Genomic DNA, 8630 nt, shown 5'->3' on the forward strand with positions numbered 1-8630 from the left:
ATACTGAGACTCTCTAATAATGTAGATAATTCTCTACATTATCTGCCATTACTGCTCTGTTGTTTAAAAAAAAATGCTAAATACTTACAGAATGCCAACGAAAAAGGTTTCCTCATGCTCTTTAAGGGTGAAGAACCTCAAAGAACCTTGAACTCACCAGGAAAGTAGCTCTATGCCCATTGGCTTTGCTACAACACTTTGGCACTCTGGTGACGGGGATTTCGCCACCAGGAGCACTGAAACCAGTTTTTCCATTTCCACTGACTTTGACTAGTTTAAGAGAACTGCAGAAAGATTGCCTCATTTGTACTGGACACAATTTGGAAATAAAGATTTGAAAACCCTCCTATATATTTTAAACAGAAACCGTGAGCCTCACCACAAACGCCCTTCAGTGATGCTCAAGATGTGAGGTTTATAACACGCCTCTGGCTGTACAGCTATAAAGAATTTTCCACGAACTGCATCACCAATGAATCATTCGATAAGTATTAACTTATCCCCCCATGCAAAGAGCTGCATCCAGGGGTTACGTAGGATGAAAAAGTTCCAGGGGGTGTCTCACCCCCAAGAGCCTGGATGTCTTGCAGGAGACCAAGCTTGCGGTCTAAGGTTTTATGATGTAGAATAAGGGGCAATGTAGCAGCTCCAATAAGAAGCACTGGGATAGCTCAGGGGAGAGGAAAAGAGAGCTTCATCTTTGGGTGGTAGGATTTAAATAAGATCATGAAAAATAGGGAAAATATATAGACATGAGAGAGGAAGGTAATCTAGGTAGGAGGAATAAGAACACAGGCAATCAATCAAGTGTGATGTGTTTGCAGAAGACGAATCTATGAAGGGGGCACAACACAACCACCTCTTGTGTGAGATTAAATAACACAATACAGTAATCCTCTGTCAACAGCACAGCAATGTCTTTCCCAGCTTTGTCATCCCCTGAGGTGGTCAAGGAGGGCTTTCCACAGCAGGACAATGCATGTGGAAAGAAGCTGGGCCAGTCTCTCAGGAAGATGTTCCAGAAAAGTAGAGAAATGGGAGAGCCCAAGTCTGGGGGAGACAGCAGGCACATTAGCTGGGTTATGAAGGCTTGTGTGGATCCCAAAGGTATAGACAGAGACCATTGGGAGAGCCTAGAAGGGCAGCCTATGAAGTTTGACCCTTACTCTGAAAATAGCAGCTGGAGTTTTCTGAGAATCTGTGGGATGGAGTTTCCCAAAGAGGCTTTCGGGAAGATACACGAGGCAGCTGAGTGCAGGAAAGGATAGGCCAGTACAAAGGCTGCTGCCATGGTCCAGCCAGGAGAAGGAGGGCGGGGCAGCCAAGGGATGCAAGAGACAGGACTGCCGTGAGAGGAGATGCCCGACCCTGCGGGTCAATTAGGCCCAGAAAGTGAGGGGGAAAAGAGAAGGAGAGAAGGATAGAAAAGAGGGGAAAGTGGGGTCTTGATGAAGGTGGGAGTTCTGTTCCAGCCCCAAGAATGGGAAATTTCATCCTCAGGCCCCTGACCATGAAGTGGGTAAAGGCGAATGAGAGCTTGGGAGCTCTGTCTAGTCAGGGACTATGACTCGGATTTCTGCCAGGGCTGCCTCAGAGCAGAAGCCGAGCGCAAGGCTGGTTCTGAGGTGTTCCGCACTCAAAGAACAGGAACAGAGTTTCCAAGGCAGTTAGGGTGGGGGAGTTAAGACCGAGACTGCAAGAGAGACCACAGAGAAATGGAAAAGAGCTCCTCAGGCAAATGGGCAGAAGACCACCCTCCTGGAGGGCAGGACTGACCATCTCTGGCCTCCCACACACCTGCCTGTTGAACCAACAACCCTATTAGACTATTCTTCTCTCACTTGAAATTTCTTTGAGTTGTCAATTTGCAGCATTCGCAAGGTACAATTATAAGATTCAGTCAGCACTTTTTTTCTCTTGCTGGGAAAGGAGCTATTAACTTGACCTTGAACCTGAACTTTTCTTTGCTGACCTAACCCTCTGAAATCTGACCAGGTTTTGCCATCTCAAGACCAGATTGTCTGAATTGGCTCTCTCTCTCTCTCTAAAGAAAAAAAGGGGGAAAGGGACTTCTCTCCTCTCGTTTTATAGTAGATAGAACATCTTAATCTTTGCATGAAAAAGAAATGCATCATGACCCAGCTAACACAGCAAGGCGACTGCTGTTTCTCTGGGTGACAGTAACGGCCTCGTTCATCAGTCCAGACCACAGAGCCTTTGGGGGCACTAACCATCAGCTCGTTTACTGAGAGAGCCTGGAAGGTGATTATTCCTATCCCCACGTCTCTGACAAGGAAACCGAGGCTTACGAAGATAACAGATCTGGTAAGCAGATGAGCAGAGACTGGAACTCAGAATTCAACCCTGCCTGTCTTTATTCCTTGAACCATGCTGTCTTCTGAGTGGAGAAAAGTCACGCCTCAGTTCAACAGCAGCGAAGACAAATGAGAGGCGAGCTTCCCCACACCCTTTCTGGTCATTTCCACCACGGGGCCCTCTCTGGAGAGCCATGACCTGCTTTCAGTTAACCCACGAGGAGAAGGAAGATTTCCCTTAGAAAGTTGACTCGAGAGATCTAACTCATGTGTCCCAAAGCCAAAAATCCACATGCATTCACACACGCAAGCTGATCTTTTTTTTTTTAATTTTTTGTTTATTGCAGTAACTGGTTTATAACATTGTATAAATTTCAGGTGTACATCATTATACTTCTATTTCTGCATAGATTACATCATGTTCACCACCCAAATACTAGTTACAACCCATCACCACACACATGTGCCGAATTATCCCTTTCGCCCTCCTCCCTCCCCCCTTCCCCTCTGGTAACCACCAATCCAATCTCTGTCTCTATGTGTTTGTTTATTGTTGTTATTATCTACTACTTAATGAAGGAAATCATACGGTATTTGACCTTCTCCCTCTGACTTATTTCACTTTGCATAATACCCTCAATGTCCATCCATGTTGTCACAAATGGCTGAATTTCATCGTTTCTTATGGCTGAGTAGCAATCGTTAATGATCGCTTTAATGGCTCCCCACTTCTCCGGAGCATCCCTTAGTTTACTAGATGCCTCTGAAATGCTAAGTTTTGGCAATCATCTCTGAACGAACTTCCAAAAATCTCACCCAGCCACAATGGCCTTCTTGAGAAGGCTCAAGAATGCTATTTCAGACTGAGCTGGACATGGGTGCCCTCCCAGAAGGTGTTCCCCACACTGGTCTCAGACATGGAGTGGACAAACCCTGAGCAGACTCAGAAATCACACCCCACCCTCCACCTGATCGTGTCCGTCTGCATTACCAAAATCAAAAGGCAGCCTCCCAAAACAAAAACCCTGAGACCCTTGCATAGGATATCTGAGCAGACACCAATTTATCAAGTCTTGGAGGAGAGCTCAGCTGCTCTCTTTAACATAATCACCTGCTTTTTTCTTCCTGCAACCACCAGCCTGCTCCCTGCTCTGGAGAAATTTCCTAGTAAGTAGAGAATGAGACCCTAGTTGCATTCCAGTTCACCACTCTCAATCTACCTTGCACTCATGGACCAGAAAACACTCCAGCTGCCCTTGGTGCTGAGGAGGAGGCATGTACCCAGGACAACCCCCTCACTCCCTTCCACCCACTCCCACTTCATGTTTACAGCATCAGGAGTGAGAGAAGGACAAGACGTGTGACCCTGGGCAAGTTACTTAACCTCTCTGTGCCTCCACTTGCATAACTATAAAATAGATGCAACAGCAACATCTATCTTATAAGTCTGTTGTGAGGATTAAGTGAGCTAATATATTCCAAGAGCTTAGAAGAGCACTGGAAACATGGCAAGTGCTCAATAAATGTTAACTATTTATTTAGTTGCATAAAATTCTTTATGGAGAAGAAGTTGCAACAAGTTTTGGGGGATTACTTGGGGGAGTCGCATTTCTCACTGTTAGAGGTCATTTAAAGGTCAGAGAGCATGAATTAGGCCCCCAGGGTAGTAAAGGCAGGGCATGGAAGGACTGTCCACTCGCAGGATGGGTTCCCGGGGAAGCGGAACCTGAGTTGGAGATAAGAGTGCAGGGCGTTCAACAAGGCGTGCTCTTGGGATCAACACTCACGGGTGCTGGGGGAGGAAGCAGGCCTGGGCAGGTGAACTGTGAGGCAGCCCTGGCAAAGGCCTCGGGTGACCCTGTGGGGTGCTCTGGAGCTGGGCTGGCTCTTCAGAGCTGAGGGTCAGGGGCAAGAGGCCAGGCCTTTAACCCCTTCTTGGCTAGGTTATGGTGCCCAGTTGTTTGGTCAAACAGTGGTCTAGGTGTTGCTGTGATGGTATTTGGTAGATGTGGTTAACATCTACCATCAATTGACTTTAAGAAAAGCAGATTATCCTCCCTAATATGGGTGAGCCTCATCCAATCAGTTGACGGCATTAAGAGAAAAAACTGAGGTTTTGGGGGGTAAGAAGGAATTCTATCTCCAGACTGTAACATAGAAATCCTGTCTGAGTGTGCGAATCCTGCCAGCCTGTCCTGCAAATTTCAGAATCAAGACTGAAACATCATCTCTTGCCCGAGTTTCCAACCTGCTGGCCCATCCTATAGATTTTGCACTTACCAGACCGCACAATTGTGTGGGCCAATTCCTTAAAATAAATCTCATCAAAATATATAGAGAGATGACATAGATTAGAGATATAGATGTACATATAGATATAGTATACATATAAATATAGATAGACATCTGCATACATACATCTACACCCATCCTATTGCATCTGCTTCTGGAACCTGACTGGTACCTCTGCATTGATTGGTCACTGGCTGCCCCAGGAAGGAGGCACGACCTTGGGCAGAGTGGTCATCGTCAGCTGGCACTCCCCAAAGAGGGTTGACAGCTGAGGCATCTTCCAGCCACACTCCCAGTACCTGAGGGAATAAGTCCTCCATTCCTAACAGGGACCTGGGCAGCACATCCCAGAGTCCACGCCGGTGGGGGAAACTCAGTAGGCACAGAGTAACTCACAGGAACTGCCAGGTAAAACCCAGAATAATAAAATCACATAATGTAGAACTGGGAAAGAATTTACACATTATTAATGTGTGAAATAATCTGACAAAAATGGGCAGCATCAGATGTTCACCATATTTTGAGGTAAATCTTGGCAGACCACGGTCATCAGGGCTCCCCATATAAAGTTGTGGAGACCTCGGATAGCGGGCGATCCACAACCTTCACACCCAGCAAGGAAAGGAGTCTGACCCTTCCCCACGCACAGGAGGGAGGGGAGCCACTCTAAAATCCAGAGTAGAGCGGGGAGGGGGCTGGTTTGTAGGGCTTGCTGATTTCTGTGTGGTATAAACACTCCCCTTGTTTCCATGCACCAATGGGAGGAGTTGGGAGGAGAAGTGCACAGGGGCTCTCCCAGCTCTCACGAGCGACACTGAAAGGGAGACTGAGAGGCAGGTCAGGGAGACTGAGAGGCAGGTCAGGGAGACAAGAGACCTGGCATTGCTTTAGAGAGAGTGTTGTCAGAGACCGTGCAGTGCCTCCTCCCACCCCAAGGTGGGAGGGGCAAGGGACTGAGATGGCGATACTGCACAAGCACACACACACATACACACACACACACACTGAGCTCAGAGTGCATGGAGAAAACTTCAGAAGAACCATTCAGGGAGCCCCAGGGGTCCGCCAGGGTTCTAAGTTGCCGGGGCACAGGAACTGGTGTCTGAATCTCTAGTAAGGAGTCTCTCAGAGAGGCAGCCTGGAACCGCCTAAGAGCAGGTAAGTAGAAAGATCCATGGTGGGATCGTGCTGAGCTGCCATGTATGGCCTGAGCATCCTCTAGTGCCATGGGACCCATGGAACGTTCCCTGACTTCCAGAAGTGAGTCAACCCTGAGAGAAGGAGGCTGCAGGTGTACCAGGGGTGAAGAAGCTAGGGCGAGGGTGTCATAAGCAGATAGACACAGGGGCATTACCATGCCACAGATGGCTGTAGTGGGGTGTCCCTACAGGAGCCCTCAGGAACTTCCAACATGCCCCATGAAAGACAGCCAGTGCTTGGACCTCAGCTTCACAAATCACAGCACACTGGTGAGTAAGGCTTGTCATAGCCTCTCGCTGTCCTCTCTCTTCCTGATCCAGCCTTGGAGGACCAGAGCAAAGGTCAGTGGGGAAGGAGTGGACGGGCAAGGCTGGGAGACAGGGAGCCAGCCGTGACCCCAGAGGAGTGTCCAATTCTGAGACAGGCTCAAGATGTGAAGGATCTTTAAATGGACTGAAAAAAATAGACTTTTATTTCTTACACTTATCTGGACTTAGCTCAATACTTGAACATTAGACTGTTAATTAGTATCTAGAAGTGATGGGGAAAGTCTGGCACCTGACAAGATGAGGAACGGGGGTGGGAAAGGGCTTTAGATTTGAGCAGTGAGTTGGGGGAATAAAGTTGTATCCTGCCCTGCACCCGACTAGGTCCAGCTCAGTCACAACACAGACACCCACTTTCTCATTTGGATGGTGCATGGCCGTGGTAGGAAAACCTGTAACCAAGCCGGGTGGACGCACGTGGGTGTCAGGACCAATCAGGCCAACGGTTAGCAACAGCCCACCTGGTCTCAGCAAGAGATGGGGAAAAAAGAAGAGGCAAAATCAGTGAGCAATGGGGTCCATCGCCAGGGACAGGGCCAAGACGTCTACACGAGTGAGAAGTGCCAGATGGACGAACACCAAGAGACGGAAAGATCTACGGAAGATCAGCGATTCAGACTGGTGACAAACCCATACTCCAACCACACCCCACCCTGGCTTTGGCTCACCTGAGACTGCCAAGGTAATTAATGAAAACACCTCACGGGGAGAATAGCTGGGCATCAAGGCAGTTTTGACCATCTCAGAATCAGAAGTATTTGCCTGTAGGTCAGTGGCTGGAAGAAATGTCCAGCTACATAGACTTGAAAGTTCACAGCTGGGTTCCCATATTCCCTCAGGGTAGAGTGGGTGAGACAGAAAATGTGCCCTGAAGGACAGGACTCAAAACAGCTCCAGGGTAATATCACAGGGTCCCCAGCTGCTCCACAGGAGGCAGCCCACCCAGACTGCGATGAGGGGGACCCGAGGGGACACTGGAGCGACTCCATCCCATGCGGCAGCCATCTCATGCTAGGACTGTAGGACCTCGTCAATCACATCAACCAACCCTCCCCACTCTTGAGAGGAGTGAAGGGCAGGTAGGAGAGGCTCCATTTTATTTGACCAAGAAATGCAATAATAAGAAATCCTAATAAGGATGAATTCATAGCACCAGTTGAAAGTAGAATTAAACAATTAAGGGACATTTCTGGCTGAAATACGCCAAGAGGTTTTGTTTTGTTTTGTTTATGTTTTAATTTCTTTTGACAACCAATAACTAATATCTAGTGTCTTCTATAGATGAGCCAACAAGACATCAATTTGATACTTCAAGCAATTTCTAAACTCTGATAGAGCTTAACTTACAAAACGTGGGCCTGAGATTCCAACCTGTCCATGTGTCTAACATCACCTGGAAATCCTTGGCTCCAGGATTCCCACGTTGTCACTATTGTTTTTTGTTTTTTCCTCTCTGGTTATTGCAATTGGGTTTACAGGGGATCAAGTGTCAACCAGAACCATCACCTCTACCCACAGGACACAGGGTCCACCAGCTTTTATTGTTGACACTGACGGATGTCATATGATTCAGAGAATCAATGGATTCCAGGATGGGTCGGCAGGACCCCCTCCCTCTACTCCATTCCCACCATTTCAGATGACAGAGCCTATAGCACAACAGCCATACTAGGCAAGAATTTAACTTAATATAAATAACATCAGTGATGGGAATCCTAACAGAAGGCTCAATTGCGAAGGCACTGTGGTCCTGGAATTTCTACAAAGTTTTGTAGAACCTAGAGGAAATCAAGGCAAATCTCTTTGGGGACAAGGACAATATACTAAGCTAACTTGTGAAGCAATCCAACACCATATTATTGTAATAGACATGCTCAATAGGAAAGAATCAGAGAGAGAGGTGATAGACAGATGTTGATAGATGATACATAGATAGATCGATAGATATAGATGATGATATAGATAGATGATTGATAGAAGATGATAGATAGATGATAGATGATTAGATTGATAGATGATAGATGATAGATAGATAGATAATATGATAGATAAATGATTAGATAGATCTATACTTATTTTGAGTTTTAATTGCCAAAGGCTAACCAGGGAAATCAGGGTAGATACTCGGTGGGGATAAGAATCACAACTAGACATTGTTCCCATTCAAGGAATTTTCCCCATTTTAATTCTTAGATGACTTGACTCCCCATTTCTCATTCCCTTGACGTGCTCCCATGAGCACTTTACTCTGAGCACCGATCCTCATATTTCTGTATGTAAGTATTTTCAGTCACCACTGTAAGTAGAGAGAGAACAGTTTTCTCCTGGAGTAATAATCGAAGCAACTTTAAAATAAATTCATAGACATAAAAAAAATCAAAATGAGCAGAAGTCAAAGCTTAACACACACTTTTTCAAAAGGAAGTTATTCTAGGAAGAATGTTTTGAACCTGCGAAGACTTTGAAGGTCCTCTGAGCCACATCCATTGTCTTTCTG

This window comes from Diceros bicornis, chromosome 27 (assembly GCF_020826845.1).
Source record: "Diceros bicornis minor isolate mBicDic1 chromosome 27, mDicBic1.mat.cur, whole genome shotgun sequence".
Classification (NCBI taxonomy): Eukaryota; Metazoa; Chordata; class Mammalia; order Perissodactyla; family Rhinocerotidae; genus Diceros; species Diceros bicornis.